The sequence below is a fragment of the Antechinus flavipes genome, chromosome 2 (assembly GCF_016432865.1).
Source record: "Antechinus flavipes isolate AdamAnt ecotype Samford, QLD, Australia chromosome 2, AdamAnt_v2, whole genome shotgun sequence".
Lineage (NCBI taxonomy): Eukaryota > Metazoa > Chordata > Mammalia > Dasyuromorphia > Dasyuridae > Antechinus > Antechinus flavipes.
The window spans coordinates 646,907,696-646,927,726 of NC_067399.1; the positions used below are offsets into that span (position 1 = coordinate 646,907,696).

General features: G+C 34.8%; 1 pseudogene; it reads left to right on the forward strand.

Annotated features, from left to right (window-relative positions):
• The first annotated feature begins 1,256 nt into the window (after window positions 1-1,256).
• LOC127546987 (peptide chain release factor 1-like, mitochondrial) lies at window positions 1,257-18,172 on the forward strand (annotated as a pseudogene).
• The last annotated feature ends 1,859 nt before the right edge of the window (window positions 18,173-20,031 follow it).

The following is a 20,031-nucleotide window of genomic DNA, read 5'->3' on the forward strand; positions in this document are numbered from 1 at the left end:
AATGTAAAATGAGGTATATTTTTTCATTTATTTTATTCATTCTCATTTTTACCTTTTGATCTATTTATTCTTTCACAAATGTTACTAAATATGGAAATACATTTTACATGATAGCACACGCATAAGCTATATCAAACTGTCTACTATTTCAGGAAGATGGGAGCAGCAGAAGAAAACATTTGTAACTCAAAATCTTGTCCAAAGTAATACTAAAAATTGTTTTGATGTGTAATTGGGGGTGTAAAATATTATTATATAAAAAGCATATATCTCAATCAACCTATATATGTTATCTGAAAACTGGCCCTGTTCTGGTCAATTAGTTACTATTTTTTTTATTTAATTAAACACAGATATTTGGGTGAGTAGAAGGGTGGGACACCTCTTTTTTGGATTTCAGGAAACTGCACTGGTTCTGTCTTTCCCTACCAACTCAAAAAGTCCCCAGTTTTTCCTTCAATTAGAAATCAGATTAATTAATCTTGTGTTCTAGTATATATTCAGATAATTGTTTTCTTTTAATACATAAAATCTGTTTCTCCCTATATTTGGCATCTAAAGCCAAGTTGAGTCTGGCCCTGATATGTTATGCAATTGGCATGCATAGTTTAATAAATTAATATGCTAAGAAGCTCAAACCTTTGTTTCCTAAGTTATTGTAGATTTCAACCTCCACACTACCAAGAATCTGCCTTGTACCTTCTTTTCTTTTTCTACATTCTCTCTATCATTATTTCACCAAGTTCCATAAATTTAATCATTATCTTTATACAAATAGTTCTCAGATCCATATATCCAGCCCTAGTTTCTCTCTTGAATTAAGAAATGAAAATTTCTTATCACATGTTCTGTAGGAATATTGAATTCAATATATTTAAAACTTATTATCTCTCCCTCCACATTCATTCCAAGTCTCAATAAGCGCTATTGGCTCCTTACTGACTCTGATAAAATACAAACTAAAGAAATGTGATGCTGTGGTGAATGAACAACCAAATATAGAGATATTGCTAAAGAGAGAAAATTATTGATCTGTTATGCTCAAACATTGTGATAATGGCAAGGAAAGTAGCAAACAATGAATATCTGCTTTGATAATAAAACTGATGATTTGATAAAAAGAGGGTTTATGGCACTTGTCAGATAGGGGATAAATTGCTAAGTTCAAACTGGGAAGACTGGTGTTTGCTGTCTGTGGTGTTGATTAAAACCTCCTTCATTTTAAAATTTGGAAGTCATGAGCCTTTTGATATCTATGGGCTGGTGGAACACTAGTCAGGGCCCTTAGTTGGCCGGTGAGCTCTGGCAGCCTTCAGCTGGAGGAACTCTTTGCCAGCAGTGGGGCCATGAGAAGTTTCTTTGAACACCTGGTGAAATCCAGGTTCCAGGCCCTGTCCCAGGTACAGGGACCGGAACTTTGGGCAATGGCAGCCCAAAGACTGAGGAGAAGGAACAGAAGTCTTAGGAGACAGAGCAGTTGCTTAAAGGATGAGAATGAAGACATAAGGAAACTTGCAGAAAGTGAAATAATATCCTATAAGAAAGAATTAATCAAATTAAAGCAAAATATAATCTTACTTTTGATTCCCTCAGAAGAAACAGATGAAAATGACTTAATCTTGGAATTAACTGCTGGAGTTGGTGGTCAAGAAGCTATGCTGTTCACTGCAGAGATGTTTGATATGTACCAGCGATATGCTGCGTATAAAAATAGCATTTGAAGTACTGGAATATTTTCCCAGTGAAATAAGTGGCCCAAGACATGCATCTGCCAGCATTGGGGGACCAGAAGCTTATAGACAAATGAAGTTTGAAGGAGGTGTGCAATGAGTATAGCAAGTGCCAAAGACTGAAAAACAAGTCCATGTGCACACCAGCACAATGACTGTAGCAGTACTGTCCCAGCCTTCTGAAATTAACCTGATAATCAATCCTAAAGATTTGTGAATTGAAATTAAGTGAGCTAGTAGAGCTGAGAACAGCATGTAAACACTACTGACAGTGTTGTTCGAATAGCCCATCTTCTAACACATTGGAACCAAAGGAAGATCAGAAAAAATAAGAACATCAAGCCATTCTCCAACTGATGAATGGTCAAAGGATATGAACAGACAGTTTTTAGATGTAGAAATTAAACTATATGTAGTCACATGAAAAGGTACTTCAAATTACTATTGATCAGAAAAAATGCAATTTAAGACAACTCTGAAATGCCATTACACACCTGTCAGATTGGCTAAGATGACAGGAAAAGATAACAACAAATGTTGGAGGAGATGTCAGAAATCTGGGACACTGATACATTGTTGATGGAACTGTGAATGGATCCAACCATTCTGGAGAGCAATTTGGAACTATGCACAAAAAGTTATCAAACTGTGCATACCCTTTGACCCAGCAGTGTGCTTATATTCCAAAGAGATCTTAAAAGAGGGAAAGGGACCCACATGTGCAAAAATGTTTGTGTCAGCCCTTTTTGTAGTGGCAAGAAATTGGAAACTGAGTAGATGCCCATCAATTGGTGAATGACTTAAGAAATTATAGTATATGAATGCTATGGGATATTATTATTCTATAAGAAAAGATCAGCAGGATGATTTCAAAAAGGCTTGGAGAGACTTACATGAACTGATGCTGAGTGAAGTGAGTAGAACCAAGAGATCATTATACATGGCAACAAGACTATACAATAATCAATTCTGATAGACGTGGCTCTCTTCAATATTGAGATGACTCAAACCAATTCTATCTGTGCAGTGATGAAGAAAGCCATCTACATATAGAAAGAGAACCATGGGAACAAAGCGTAGAAAACAACACAGAATTCTCACTCTCTATTGTTATTTGTTTGAATTTTGTTTTCTTTCTCAGTTTTTCTTTTCCTTCCTTCTAGATCTGATTTTTCTTATGCAGCAAGATAACTGAATAAATATGTAAACATGCATTGGATTTAACATGTATTTCAACATAGGTAACATGTATTGGGCTACCTGCCAGCTAGGGGAGAGAGTAGGGGGAAGGTGGGGAAAATTTGGAACAAAAGGTTTTGCAAGGATCAATGTTGGAAAAATTACTTATGCATATGCTTTGTAAATAAATAAACCAATTAATTAATCATTAAAAAAGAACATACCATTTTCTAAAAAATAGGGTTACAGATCACAGAATAAGCAAATCATTGAATGACGTATAAAAGTTTATGCAAGGTGAATATCTACTAGATGTACTTGTTCAGTCATTAAAGAAATATGCTGATTATGAATCTGTTAACAGAAATTATTTCAGAAAAATGTTAATTTGTCCACAAATATTCTGTATTATAGTTTAGCAAAATCAAATTCTATCATGTCAACTTTATTGTACATAATGCTAATCCTTTTTAAAATGTCTACTTGAACACTATATTCATTCATATATAAATATTTGAACAGTATTTGAACAGTAAGAGAAGCCAGAGTTATTTGGTGTTTCAGGCTTCTTAAACTATTCCTTTTGTTAGTTATGTGTCAAAAGACAGATAATTTTCTAGGGTTTTTCACATTCTGTGAATATGTAAATTTGTTATCCTAATAATTATTTTCTTTTCAACTCAGATCAACAGATATTAAGTGCCAACTATTATAAATAGAAAAAAAAAAGAAAATTGGGAAGTCAGGAAATTCTTCCACAAGTTAGGATCAGACTTTTGATATTTAAAAGTTAAGATCAAGAAACATAAAAACAAATTGCAGTATTGAATAGCATAAAAGAGTTCATCAAATATTCCATAAAAATCTAGGAAAGAAAGAAGGAAAGAAAGAGGGAAGGAAGGAAGGAAGGAAGGAAGGAAGGAAGGAAGGAAGGAAGGAAGGAAGGAAGGAAGGAAGGAAGGAAGGAAGGAAGGAAAGAAGGAAGGCAGGAAGGAAGGAAGGCAGGAAGGAAGGAAGGAAAGAAGGAAAGAAAGAAAATTAATCTAACAAGACCTTTTCTTGATAGCATCAGAGTGGCTCTTTCTACTCAGTGCTTCTTTTTTGAGTTGTTCAACAAACATCTTTTTAATAGTACATACTAAAATTTTACCTGTAATTGAAATTAAGTCCACTGATACATCCAGCCATTCTGGAGAGCAATTTGGAACTATGCTCAAAAAGTTATCAAACTGTTCACACCCTTTTATCCAGCAGTGTCTCTACTGGGCTTATGCCCCAAAGAGATACTAAAGAAGGGAAAGGGACCTGTATGTGCCAAAATGTTTGTGGCAGCCAGGTTTGTAGTGGCTAGAAACTGGAAAACGAATGGATGCCCATCAATTGGAGAATGGCTGGGTAAATATGAATGTTATGGAATATTATTGTTCTGTAAGAAATGACCAACAGGATGAATACAGAGAGGCTTGGAGAGACTTACATGAACTGATGCTGAGTGAAATGAGCAGAACCAGGAGATCATTATATAATATCTCAACAATGATACTGTATGAGGATGTATTCTGATGGAAGTGGATTTCTTTGACAAAGAGCTCTAACTCAGTTTCAATTGATCAAGGATGAACAGAAGCAGCTACACCCAAAGAAAGAACACTGGGAAATGAATGTAAACTGCTTACATTTTTGTTTTTCTTCCCAGGTTATTTTTACCTTCTGAATCCAATTCTTCCTGTGTAACAAGAGGACTGTTCAGTTCTACACACATATATTGTATCTAGGATATACTGTGACATATTTAACTTGTATAGGACTGCTTGCCATCTGGGGGAGGGGGTGAAGAGAGGGAGAGGAAAAGTCAGAACAGAAGTGAGTGCAAGGAATAATATTGTAAAAAAATTACCCAGGCATGGGTTCTGTCAGTAAAAAGTTATAATTTTAATAAATCAATACAAAAAAAAAAAAGAAATTAAGTTCACTTGCCTATGATTTTTAGATTTTATTGTACTCTCCTTTTAGAAAAATATGATATTTTCCTTTTTCCAATCCTGTAATACTGCTTCCTTTCAAATATTTATGATTATAGATTATAAATTGGAAAAGACATTTAGATTGATCTATATCCCTAATTTTACAAATACAAAAGCAAGGATCAAAGAGAAGGGACTATTTATTCAATATCACAGACTCTGGTTCTGTCAGCAGAGCCAGATTCAAATTCCTTCTCTGATCATTCCATTATGCCATATTATATTAATATCCACATTTTCTCTTAAGTTCTTTTCACTATAATAATTAAAAGATGTCTCATTTTATCTTTGATTCCCCATCAACTAGTGCTGTGTGCTAAATTTTAAAAAAACTTGCTTGAATTCAATAGAATAAGTCTGTGCAGTATAATGGAAAGCATCCTGGAAGTGGAAAAAGGAGATCTGAATTTCTGTCTTAACTCTGCCCCTCTGTGATCTCCATTTTCTTACTTGCAAACTGAAGAGTTTGAACTAAACAATTTCCAAAATTCTATCTCTCTTGGCTTAAGAATTCATCAATCTGAGTTTATATCCTAATATTATTTGACTTTCTGTAATGATCGCGTATTTAAAATCAGCCGGAGTCAGGAATTCAGGTTAAGGAAAAAATCTTCAATATTTATTGAAGTGAAGAGGTGAATAAAGATTGCGATAGCAATATGGGCAAGAAAGATTGCTATAGCAATATGGGCAGCTGCGACAGGAAGCCAGCTAACAGAGAGCGATCTGACCTGAGCAAACCCTCGCAATAGCAATCCCAAAAGTCTCTCCTTCCCCTTCCTTTGCCACTCCCCTGCCTCCATCCACCAAAATCGTCATTTCCTATACAACACATCAGGACTTGCACAAAGGGTGGGCGGGGGCCATTCTTTCTCCAAGCTTATATATTAATAGATTATGGTCCAATTACTATTTAGCCTCATGTGCTTGGGACCTCAGTGCATCAACTCAAGCCTCAGCCCATTACAACTTTCCATACCCCAAAATACATGAAAAATAAATGTGTTTTCAAGGAAATGGTCTACTTCAATGCAGAAACCCTCTTTTAGTTGTCTTAGCATGAAACAATTCTAAGAAGGAATAGGACTCATTTTTTTAATAACTTTTTATTGATAGAACTCATGCCAGGGTAATTTTTTACAGCATTATCCCTTGCATTCACTTCTGTTCCGATTTTTCCCCTCCCTCCCTCCATCCCCTCCCCCAAATGGCAAGCAATCCTTTACATGTTGAATAGGTTACAGTATATCCTAGATACAATATATGTGTGCAGAACCGAACAGTTTTCTTGTTGCACAGAGAGAATTGAATTCAGAAGGTATAAATAATCCGGGAAGAAAAACAAAAATGCAAGCAGTTTATATTCATTTCCCAGTGTTCTTTCTTTGGGTGTAGCTGCTTCTGCCCATCCTTGATCAATTGAAACTGAATTAGCTCTCTTTATCAAAGAGATTCACTTCCATCAGAATACATCCTCAAACAGTATCATTGTTGAGGTATATAATGATCTCCTGGTTCTGCTCATTTCACTCAGCATCAGTTCATGTAAGTCTCACCAGTCATCTCTGTATTCATCCTGCTGGTCATTCCTTACAGAACAATAATATTCCATAACATTCATATACCACAATTTACCCAGCCATTCTCCAATTGATGGGCATCCATTCAGTTTCCAGCTTCTAGCCACTACAAACAGGGCTGCCACAAACATTTTGGCACATACAGGTCCCTTTCCCTTCTTTAGTATCTCTTTGGGGTATAAGCCCAGTAGAGACACTGCTGGATCAAAGGGTATGCACAGTTTGATAACTTTTTGAGCATAGTTTCAAATTGCTCTCCAGAATGGCTGGATGTGTTCACAATTCCACCAACAATGTATCAGTGTCCCTGTTTTCCCACATCCCCTCCAACAAGGAATAGGACTCATAAGGATGTGTGTATAGGAGTATTATTAATTAAAAACTGCTATTTGTAGAAAAAGGTGAAATGAAGATATCAGTACAGATCAGCCCTCAGCAAAATTCTGATGTAAATAAAATGTGTATTTATCCTTTCCCTCTTCTTACTATAGCTATGTTCTCTCTGTAATTTTGCTAATAAAAGTTAGTCTCAGAATGAAAAAATATATAAATATAATCATTTCATCCACATATCATATGTACCATATGCCATAATTCATAACCATATAATCAATTAATAAAATTTAATAAGCTACCCAAAGCAAAAGCAATAACATTTTTTTTTAAAAATTAAAGCAATTAATCATTTACAGTGAAATTGGTCATTGATACATCCAAATGAAGAGGTACTTGGGAGAGGGAATTCATTCAATGAAACAATTATTAAGTGAATTCTGTGAAAATGTGGAAAGCTGAGCAATTGCGTGTGTTTGTTGTGCTCGAGTATTTCATTCTAGACTTCCTACAAAGACCAAGCCTCAAATGAATATCTAATGCTTCATCTTCCCCTGCCCTATTCTGCCTACCCCAGCTCAGAGCTCTTACAGAGAAATCATCATCACAATTGAGCCAGACCTCATGTTCAGGATGGCAAGGACGTTGCTATCCAAGTCCAGATGGGCAATGCCAGAGAAAGATGCCAAACTGCTTCTGACACTGAATATGACCCAACAAGACATTTGTAAGTTGACTGCAAGTTTTTTATTAGACTTCTGTAGTCCTTGATCTCCACACTCCAGCTGTTTGCATATGATGTCCAAAGAGATGTTACATAGACTTTTGTCACAGACACTTCCCCATATGCCATTGTGAAAAACCTCCCAGCACAATGTTGGTGACCACTAACCAGTCTCAGTGTTGGGAACTCTGGGAATGAAGGCACAAGTCAGTTTGCATATTCTCCCCCTTTCTCTGGCTTTGTGCTATATCCCCTCTATGTTATATTTTTTCATGTGTATCCCTGTATATCCCTCTTTATGCATAGAAGTCCAGGTTCTTTTATTGTTCAAAGAAAAGGGCTGCTACTGATACTATTACTATCATTACTACTAACTACCATTACTACTACTACTACTACTACTACTACTACTACTACAACATCTACTACTACTATTATTACTACTACTACTACTACTACTACTACTACTACTACTATTACTACGACTCACATCCTAGAAAAGTTGAATCATTAAATAACGGGAAAGACATATAAATATTTGTATATATCCTAACAAGCAAGTTGCTACTCTTGGATTGGATGCTTATCTCTCTAGCTTATAGCAGCCTTGTCCATTGGAAAGATCAAAATCAAGTGTGCTTCTCTCATTTTGTTGCCCAGATCTAGTAGTCTCACTAGAACAGATCTAAACAGCCTTTTTTGTTCTATGAACACCTTTGATAAAACCTAGGGACCAATTTGCATAATATTTTTAAAATAATTGACAAAAAGGATAAATTTCAATTTGGTTAATGAAAATAATGAGTTAATTATTTCCTCCCAATGTGCCAATTAGGCACATTGACAAAAACCAATGAACTGTCCTACTATTAGATAATTGCATATGTAAATCTAAAAATACCAAAAGTGTGGAATTCAATTATACAAATATAATGTTGCTAACTGCTCATAAAAATTAAATTTTAGAAGCTTATTATAGAACTACATTTGCAGATATTTGCTGGAGCTAAAAGTAGTACAAAGGAGAAAAGGCAAAGGTATAACTGCCCATTACAAATAAGTATTCACTGATCCCTTCTTGATTAAGCACATGTATCCCCAATTCTGTTCATGGTCTATTCCTGATTCCTACAACTTAGCCCACTGTTTCAAGACAGTCTCCAAAATTTAATGCTATACAAAACATCCCACTCTCCAAGTAGATTTTAGAATCGTAGAAAAAGTCCCAATCTTTTAGTCAGATAGCTACCCAAAAAATCACCATGTTGCTCCAATAATCAAAAACACTTAAGGATTGGTTGTTGCCTCTTGGATAAAACACAAACTCCTTCTCTTTATATTTAAGGCCTGCAGAATTCTAATTCATAGTCACATTTCTAGCTTCCCATTTATGCATACTGCAATCAACCTTAGATAAATTCCTAGAAATTACATAAACTCCAGCTTCCCTTTTCCACTGGTGAGCATTGGCCTAAGTCATAACCATTGTTGGAATGATTTACAAATCCAAATAAGGACTTCATTAAAAATCTAAGTGTTTCCATAGTATTAACAACAGAAGACTAATAAAGTGTCTGCACCCCTTTAATTATGGATTTTTTCAGATTATTTCCTGATAGATTTGGGAGAAGAAACCATTCAAAAAGATGAAGGAAAATAAATGATGACAAACCCAAGGCTTTCACTTGAGCATCTGACTCCAACATTATGCTGATGAGCACATTGGTCCTTCTGCCTCAACTCCCAGGAAAAATGAAACAGGTAGTATTCATCCCCCTCCCCCAGACTAGAAGCTCTCTCATCAAAGGAGACCACCAATAGAAAAACCCAGTTTAAACCAAAATATTTACAGCAGCGGTGAACTAGAAAAAAAGTAAGTATCCATTGATTTTTCTAAATAAATTATCTATATGATTGCATTGAATATTACTGTGTTGTAAAAGATATGACAATTATAAAGAGACATGAGAAGACCTAAAGAAATTTATAAACCTTTAAATAAGTAGAATCAGTGAAATTATATAGGTAATAGCTATAGCAATGTAAATATACCAATAATTTTACAACCCCTTGATGCCTTAGCAAGTAGTCATTGTGAATTGCCATTAATTTTTAAACTCCATTAATCACTGGGCAGCCATTTTGCTTGATAAATTGAGAGGCCATCACCAGAACGGTCCCATTTTTATGGTCTCTAAGAGCTTATACTCCATTTGCTCAGCCTTCAAAACCCCAGGGCAGTGGATTCCATCCTATTAATTCCTTGATAGATATATCAAATGAACTGGGAGCAGATCTTACATGTACGTATTATTTCAGCATCTTCATGACATGCATCTTTAATATCTCTATTGATTTTGCAATTGAAGATGGTAGACTCAGTTCCATTGCACTGTAAAAGCTTGTTCTTTTATGTTTCTGGGTTTTTTGATGGGAGTTTAAACAAATGAGCTACAGTCCAACTCCCAATACAGAACAGCTGCCTCATTATTATAGACATCACATTTCTGAAATGTGTCTTGGATCTCTGATATCCCTGAACAGGGATTGCCCAAAAGTTTTAGATATGGCTTTGATATGACTGAAATTGCAGACAACTGAGTTTTAAAGGATTTTTCTCCTATATGACTCAGAGTTTGTTTACTCATCACTAAAACCAAAATGAATTTAGTCAAAATGGTGTTGCCCTCCTTTTTTTCAGAGTCTTGAGATTCAGAAGGGAAAGTTCTCTAGTTTTTTTCCAACTTTATTTATTAAATCCCTAAAGGCTATTAAAGTTCATCATGGTTGGTTGGCTATCCCCCCCACAGCAAGTTATGAAAGCTACCTATTTCTCCTCTACACTCCTTCCAAGAAAGGGCCACATCACTCCACTATCCTCATAATAAGTGATTGATCTATATAGTAATCTCATCCTAAAACAATAAATAATGTTCAACATAGAGCAGAAATTTTTTTATTCTTTTTTATTTATTTATTTTATTATAGTTTTTTTTTTTTATTGACAGAACATATGCATGGGTAATTTTTCAACATTGTCCCTTGCACTTACTTCTGTTCCAACTTTTTCCTTCCCTCCCTCCACCCCCTCCCCTAGATGGCAGGCAGTCTCATATGTGTTAAACATGTTAAAGTATATCTTAAATACAACATATGTGTACAGATCTGTATAGTTCATAGAGCAGAAATCTTGGCTCTCTCCCTTGCAGTCTAAAGAGTAGAAGTCTACCTAGGTTCAGGAAGCAAATACTCTCTTATTAAAAATTAAATTAGTCAGCATGTGTTTTTAACAGCTTTTAATACTTCTGATTATTTAAAAATTTATTTTACTTTATTCAACTTTGACTGTCTTCTGTCTTCCTTTGACTGTCCCAACTTCCCATATATTCATATTCTTAGTGTTCTCTCTTTAGAAAGAACTCAGAATGTCTCCATAAAATAACTTCACAAAAAGAACCCAATAATGACTATTTGTACCTCAAAGTGAATTTAATTGAAGTCACTATGTCCCCTCTCTAACATACATTTATATTGAGGCTTAATCTACTACTGGGCAATTAAATTCTTAATTCCCCACAAAGGCCAGTGGGTAACTCATTTCCATCCTCTAAACTTTTCTGTTACTAATGAAGAATTACTACATATCCTACTATTCCCTCAGACTTGCAAATTTTGTATCATCTTTGATTCTTCATTTTCATTCATTCCACTTATCAAATCTGTTACTAAATCTTGCCATTTCTGCTCTCATCATAACTCTTAAATATGTTCCTTTCTCTCCACTTAGAGAGCCACAATTCTAGTTCAGACCTTTATCAATTTTCATATGAATGACAGAAACAACCTTCTAACTGGTTTTGATGTTTCCAGTATCTTTCTACTCCAATACATCCTTTACTTAGCTGCCAAAGTGTTTCTTTAAGACACAGCCATGACTATGTCACCTACCTGTCCCTTCCATTGACTTCCATTGGCTCCATACTAACTCCAGAAATAATTATAAAAGTGTTTGTTGTGCATTTAAACCTGCAACCTGTTCTCTTTCCTAACTTTCTGGTGGTCTTATAGTTTGCTCACCTCCACATCCTTTATGATTCTTCCTGATCCTTGAAAATGACATTCTATCTCCCAATGCCATGTCTTTCTACTGGCTAAACCCCAATCATGAAACGCTATGCCCCTGACCTCTATATCTCCATTTTTAGTCATTTTCCTAGTGTGTCTGAGTGATATTTAGAGATTGCTTGGCAAAGATATTGCAGTATCTAGAGACATAATAATATCACCAACCTCATAGGGTTGGTTTTGAGGATCAAATGAAACAATATTTGTAAAGTACTTGGCATATGGTATAAGAGCTATATAAATGTTCACTATTCTTTGAAAGATTATCTTATGTACAAGTATAGTATAAGTATCATCCTAACATCACCTAATGTCACTGTCACAGTAGTGGATCAACAGAGATTTTCTTTTTAAAAAAATCCTGCACTGCTTAAAAATTTGTAAGATAAAAAGACAAAACCCTAAGACTAGCAATTTAAATCCCTTTTAAAATTTCAGACCTATGCCTATTTCATATCCCTTGACTTACAGATTCTTCATTTTGATTAAACTGACCAACTAGTAATTCTCTATCCACAATATCCAATCTATTTCCTCTCTGCCTATTCCCAGACCTGTCCCATATTTAGAATGTGTACCCTCAATAAATTGCCCGGCTTCATTCAGAGCTTTGTTTCATGATCACTTCCCACATAATGCTTGGACTGATCTCTGCAGCCCTACATCCAGTTATTACTGGTTATTCTCTATCTCTTGAAATCAAACTACATAACTACTGTAGTACTTTGTGTATAGTACATACTACAGAACACTGTAACACATACTACATAATACTGCAGTTCTTTGTAGGTAGTACATGCTATATAACTGTAGTACATATTACATAATACTGTAGGACTTTGTGTTAAGTACATACTACATAACACTGTAGCATATATTATATTATATTATACAGCAGTACTTTGTATGTAGTACATACTACATAATACTGTAGTACATATCACCTAATAATTTAGAACTTGGTATATAGTACATACTACATAACATTAGTATTTTGCATCTACTCTTAGACACGGGTTGTATTCCTCCCTTGGGAATGTGAAAGTCCTTAAGGGCAACCACTATGATGTTTTCATCTCCTTAAAAACAAAATCTAACACAGATCCTGGCATATAGCAGGCACGTGAAAAATATCTGGGCAACTGGGTACCCCTGTGGATAGAATACTGAACCTGGAGTCAGAAAAAACTTAACTTTAATCTCAGAAACTTATTAAGTGGCACTAGGCAAATCATTACATCCTGTTTGCTTGATTTTCTTCATTGGTAAAATAAATTGGAGAAGAAAATGCAAAACCAATTTAGTATCTTTTCCAAGAAAACCCAAAACGGCTCAAAAAGAGTTGGCCACAAAGTGAAAAAAAAAACTGATAAATGTTTGTTGAGCGAATTGGATCAAATGGAATTGACTACTGAAAAACAGAATAAAAACAGGAGTTGAATGAAATTTGCTGAGAGGTAAAGGTTAAATAATCTTAGTACTGAATCGTGGGTCAATAGACATATCTACAAAAACATGCCGCTGGAACCGTTAAACGACATCAAAGGCAGCTCAAAAGTTCAGCAGATGTAGGTGCTGCCAAATAAGAAAAGTACAATGGAAATCAATGATATTGAAATGTCGTTATCAAGGATTTTGTTTAAATGTTCATGAAGCCCAAATTAAGGGCTCTGATCTAGTTCAGTTTTTTTCAAGTTATAAATGTTGAAGCCAAGGTGAGTGAAGCAATATGTCTATAATCCTATGATCTCGATTGCAAAGCCAGATCAAGAGCTAAACTAACTCTGCTTGCTAATTCATTCTCCTCCTGTGAGTTGGATTCATCATCTCAGGATGGAAGAATTTGAATAAAAGAAGGCTAAACAAAATATTGAGTCACTTAATTCAAGGGAATCAGAGGTGATCTCTGAAAGGAATAAAAAGAACAGAATGGAGGTACCAAACAATCACAATGTTGAGAAAGGCAGTTATTATATTACCCAAACAAACCACATAGGGAAACCAGTCTTGAGAGCAATTTTGGTGGCCCATTTCCCAAAGGTGCATTCCCAAATCAATTGTTCCTTGCCACTGCAAGAGAGTCCATGGAGAATGGATGGGACATATTGCTGTGGAAATGGCATTATCTGAAGAGCATAATTTATATTTATAGATCACTCCTAAAAGTACTGAATACAAGGCCTTGTATATGACCCATGTTTGTTGACTAAAAGACCAAATCACTGACTTTAGCATTTTTATATTGGAAGTAGAGAGAGAAGGACTTGAATGGATTAGAAATAGATATACAGTGAAGAGACTATTATATCCTTCTTTTCTACAGAGTCCACCCAGAAAAATGAGAACACTGGAACAGTGACAGTCTTTCACTGAATGCACTCTAGTTCTTCCCTTACAGCTGCTTTCTTATGAACTGGCTCACCTAGCTACCACACATGTAATTCAAAACAATTAAGGAAAAGCTCATAGAATTTTATCTATTTATCTAGTCATAAAATTTTTATTGAACTCTAATTTCTGGATGGTGGAAGGGAATAAGATTGAAAGAACAATCAAGCTTAAAATTTTTAATCAAAATACACTCTTAGTAGAACTATGGCTATGGATGCATGAAAGTACAAAGTACAATGGCTGTTTTTCACGGCTCCAAATCCATCCTCTGAATGTCTCCTCAAGAGTTCTGGGAATAAGGATTGCTCTTACCATCTACCTGATTCTGCTCTGTCTCAACTGTGACTGCCAGGACAAGGCACGTGCCCAATCTTGTTGTGCCCCTTTCAAACACAGAACAAACCAAGAACACTCTCAATGAGACATTCCATACTATGAACAGGAAACCACAGTGACAGCCTATAAGGAGATACTTGCATGAAATACTTCTTACCAGTTCTAATCTGTTAATTCAAGAAAACTCAGGAGAAAATAAGACTTTGAATTTCTGAGAATAGAGTTATGGCACTACAAGAATCTGTAGTGATCTACTAAGGACTGCATGATCACTGAGTTCATTTTTCCTTAATCTTCATGTGCTTTCTTCCTGCTCACTCATTTAAGTCCAAATCTACATGATCTGGATCTAAATGCAACAAATAAGGATGGAAAGTAGCAGATTATTCTGAAACTGTTCTTTTTGGCATTCCTTATAAGCACCATAGTATGCCATTCTATTTATACTGAATACTTTGTTCAATATGCAGAATGGAACATGCATCTAACAATGTAACCAATGAGTGAATTTATTTTTCTTGACTATACAAATATTTGCTACAAGGGGTTTGATTTTTATATTCCTCGGGAGGCAGTGGGAAAAAAAAAACATTAAATGCTTAATAATTTTTAAAATACAATTTAAGCCTTAAAAAAGAAGCCAGTTAAGCAGAAAATTAAGCAAATAAGAGAACTTCTTTGAAGAATAAGAACTTTCTTCCCACATCACTCATAACCATATCTTAGAGAAACAGATTTTGAAATGGCGTATTTTTTAATTGTGGAGTTAGAAGAGAAAAGGTGTCAGCTAGAAGGAATAGAAAGTGACTATCAGGGGTTTAGAGCTGTATTTGTAAACTCCACTTCTTGAAAAATAAATATTCATGTAATTTAAATGCTTACTCTAACATTCCTGCTCCACTCTGCAACCAAAAATAAGCATCTATTCAGAAACACTGCACCTGGCTGCCTAGCAACTTAGTTCTTAAAGATCAGTGATACTTATCTACAAGGAAGATAAAGAAGAAAAGGCAGAGAGACCAGAGAGTCACCATTATATTCATCTGGAAGGCAGTTCCCTATTTCATATGTACTCTGCTCACACATTGACACTTATTCAGATCTTTCATTCTGACAAATGGCAAAAGAAAACCTGGAGGGAAATTTACAGACTCCATCATAAAAAAAGAACCAATTAAAATAGCTTTTAAGAAATTATCAGAGATTTAATCAAAGATTTTCTGATGTCAAGTACACAATGGGGAGTTATCAATCTTCAATAATATCTGAGTGACAAAAGCATAAGCAGAACATGTGATGTAGTTTGAATAACAAGAACTTTCCTAGGAATAAAAAAAATTCCACTGTCATCTTTCATACTTCAATAAACATCTAGTGCCAGATACCATACATGTGATATGATGGACTCTCAACAATTGTTTGTTAAAGTAAATTGAATTCAATTATTCTGGGAGTCAGCCTGGTGCAGTGGAAAGGATAATATTCTAGCAGTTCTAAACCTGATGCTGATTCTGTAACCATTTATCATATCTTTTCATCAATATCTTCATCTGTAAAATGGGGACAATAGTATTTATATTACCTACCTCTGAGGATTCTTGCAAGGGAAAAAAGCAAACTTTAAAAATCCAAAGAATGTTGTGTTATAATTACAACATAATTTACTCCCTAATCAATAAACCATTTACAAACCCTAAAGGTTACTTTCTTTAATAGAAATTGCTATCACAATTTGACAATTTTTCTTCTGGATGACAATCATCCTTTCATCAATAATCTACCTGTCAATTGCTATTATCTGTTTAATATTAATAATAATAATTCAATATATTGAGAACATCTGATATTATTATGAGAACTGCTTCTACAAATAGAGTTAACCTTTCTCTAATTTAATCTGGCACAAGAGGAAAGAAATTATTCAGCAGTCAAACTAAAGGTGAGTCTTTTGGAAGGTGAGTAAAGCTTATCTTCAGACAGAAGATATCTATGGGCTCATACCTGAAGATTTTCAGTCTTTATAGGATCCAGAATTTGCCTTTCATTGTCTTAGCCTATGAAAGCTCAAGATCATTTTCATTTATAACAATGGAACACTAGAATAGGGCCTTAGTGCAAGAGCAAAAGTAATAAGCAGTAGATTGAATGATTATGAGCAATTTAACTAGTACTAATTATATTTACCTTGCAATAGACTATAATAATAATTGTAAAAATCACTCTTGATTACCAGCCTGACTATTGGATATCTCAAATCCACCCCCAAAATATTTCAAATTCAATATATCTATAAAAGAATTCATTATTTTTCTCCAAAATTCACTCTTCTTAATTCCCCTATTACTACAGATCAACAAGGACAGAATCTGTAAAAAATGTTGACAAGGATAAGGATTGAGGGAACACTTTTAGATTTCAAAATTAAGAGATCATTGGGAGTTACAGAGAGAGCAGTTTCAATTGAACAAAGACATACAGCATAGAATTCAGACAAGAATGAGAGGAGAGGAATTATAGCTCCAAGTTGTAGATGGCTTTCTCAAGGAGTTAAGCCAGGAAAGGTAGAAGAAATATAAGACGATAACTAAGAAGGACAGACAGAGCAAGTGATGGTTTATGAAAGATGAGAGAGACATCAATGAATTTATAAGCAGCCAGGGAGTAACCAATGGACAGAAAAAGATTGAAGATGAATAAAATAGTAAAGATGATAGAGGATAGGCAATCTTCTGGAAAGGATGGATGGAATGAAGCCACAAATGAATAAATATGGATTTCTCTGGCAAGAAGTGTGTATAAAGAGCAGGACTTGAACTCTGGTCTTCCTGGTTATAGGGAAACTTCTTTATCTACTGTGCCATACTACCTCTCAGTTGATCCTCATGACAACCCTGTGTGGCAGATGCTATTGTTAGCACTGTTTAAAAATAAGAAAACTGAGACTGTGAGTTTCCCATGTCTTGATGAATGATTCAAACTCATATCTTCTTTATTTCTGGTAAACTAATCTTTTTAAAAACTTCCAGTATCTCTTCAAGAAAAACGTTAAAATAACAGCAGATTAGTGACTTGTCCTGACATTACATCTATCCGAATCTCATTGAAAAAGATGGGTAGAGCAATTATTATGATAACCTTCAAAAGCAAACTGGCATTACATATAGACACTACATATAGACATATAGATTTTGGAGTTTGGAAGCCTAGAGTTCAACTATTACCAATGACATATACAAAATGTGTGAACATATACAATTCACTTCACTTTACAGTGCTTCAAGGTACTCTCATATATTAAAAGTTATTGATAAACTTCTAATGATCATTTACAAAAGGAGTCATCCTACCAGAAGTTCCTCACACCTTTGAAAGCGCTGATCCAGACTAAACATAAAGAGACTGATAGGGGAAGAGGCAGAGACAAGATAGCAGAGTAAAGTTAGGAACTCCCTGATCTCTTCCCCAAGGCCCTTCAAATACTTTTAAATAATGACTCTAAATAAGTTTTATGGCATAGAAGCCATAAAAAGATGAAGTGAAAAAAATTCCCAGTCCAAGAACAGTTAGAAGTTGGCAGGGAAGATATTTTGCTACAGAGTTGGGTTGGAGCATGGTATAAGACAGTTAAATTCCAGAGCTCCCAGGTCTAAAATGATGTCCTTTTTTTCTGGTTCCAGCAAATCAGAAATGGGCCTCTGGGTGACAGAATCAGTGGCAGCAGTGGTTATTTCCAGACTTCTCAGCCCATAGATGCCAAAGACAATTTAGAAAGTTGTTAGAAAAGGTACATTGCAACAGAGAGCAGAGCACAGTCTAGCTCAGGCTGAGCTGGCACAGGCCCAGTCTCAGTAAAACAGAAGCAGACTTTTTGAGTCATTGAATTAATAGCAGCAGTGGCTGCTTCCAGAGCTCCCAGACCATAGATAATAAAGGAGTCAAAAAATTGTTCAGAAAGAGATTAAATGGGTTTCTTTGCTAGTCCTGGTGCAGAACTCTGATGCTTCACCCATACTCAGGTTCAGGTGGCAGTTTTAGGGCAAGAAGAAGTACTACTAGAACACCAGAGCTTGTAGTCATGGTGCAATAGGGATTCTCACAATTCCAGAACAGAAAAGAGATCTGATAACTCACATAGCACAGGCCAGAAGAGTAATTAACACATTTTCTTAGATCACACCACTTTAGAAGAACCAAAAATTTACAGGTCCCTAGAAGAGTCTTTGAAAATGGCTGAAAAAAACCCCTATAATTCATAACAGTGTAGCTTCTCCCCTTGAAGCAGAGCTCCACTTTACCAAAAACTTAGAATTCAAGTAACAGGCTGGTAAAATGAGTAAACAAAAGAAAAAATCTGACTATACAAACTTATTATGGTGACAAGGAAAATCAAAATATATACTCAGAAGATAACAAAATCACCTCATGGAAGAACTCAAAAAGGATTTGAAAATCAACTGAGAGAGAAAACTGTAAGAGAAATGAGTGATACAAAATCATGGAAAAGAACAAACCAATAGTTCAGTAAAGGAGACATAAAAAATACTAAAGAAAATACAGCCTTAAAAAAAAAACAGGCCAAATGGTAAAGGAAGTACAAAAAGCCAAGAGGAGAAGAATGCCTTAAAAACAAAAATTGGCCACATGAGAGGCACTAAAATTTACTGAAGAAAAAAAAATTAAGTAGAAATGACTAAGTTGAAAAGGAGGTACAAAAGCTCACTAAAGAAAATAATTCCTCAAAAATTAAAACTGAGAAAATGGAACTAATAACTTTATGAAAAAGTAAGAAACAATAAAATAAAACCAAAATTAATGAAAAAATGGAAAACAATGTGAAATAATTCCTTGGAAAAACAACTGACCTGGGAAAAAATTCTTTCTCCAGGAGAAATAATTTTAAAAATTATTGAACTACCTAAAAGCTACAATCAAAAAAGAGCCTAAACATCATTTCAAGAAATTATTAAGGGAAACTGCTCTGATATTCTAGAATCAGAGAATAAAATAGAAACTGAAAGAATCTACCAAATACCTCCTGAAAGAGATCCCAAAATGAAAACTTCCAGGAATATTATAGTTAAATTCCAGAGTTCCCAGGTCAAAAATGCTAGAACATAAACAGCTAAAGATAAATAATTCAAATATCATGGAGCCACAGTCAGGATAATACAAGATTTAACAGCTTCTACATAAAGAAGCAGGTGGCTTGGAATATGATACTTCAAAAGTCAAAGGATCTAGGATTACAACCAAGAATCACTTATCCAACAAAACTGAGAGAAAATGAGCATTCGGTGAAATAGAGGACTTTCAAGCATTCTTGATGAAAAGAGCAAAGTTGAACAGAAAATTTGACTTTCAAATACAGGACTAAAAAGAAGCATAAAAAAAGCATACAAAAAAAAAGGAAATCATAAAGGCCTTAACAAGGTTAAACTGTTTATAATTGGAAATATGATACTTGTAACTTAAAAGAATTTCTTATTATTTGGTCAGTTAGAAAGACAGGTATGAGTTAAATGCAAAATTGAAAATAAAAATAAATGGTGAGAGAGGAATATACTGGGAGAAATGGACAGGTAAAGATAGAATGAAAGAAATTAAAAGAG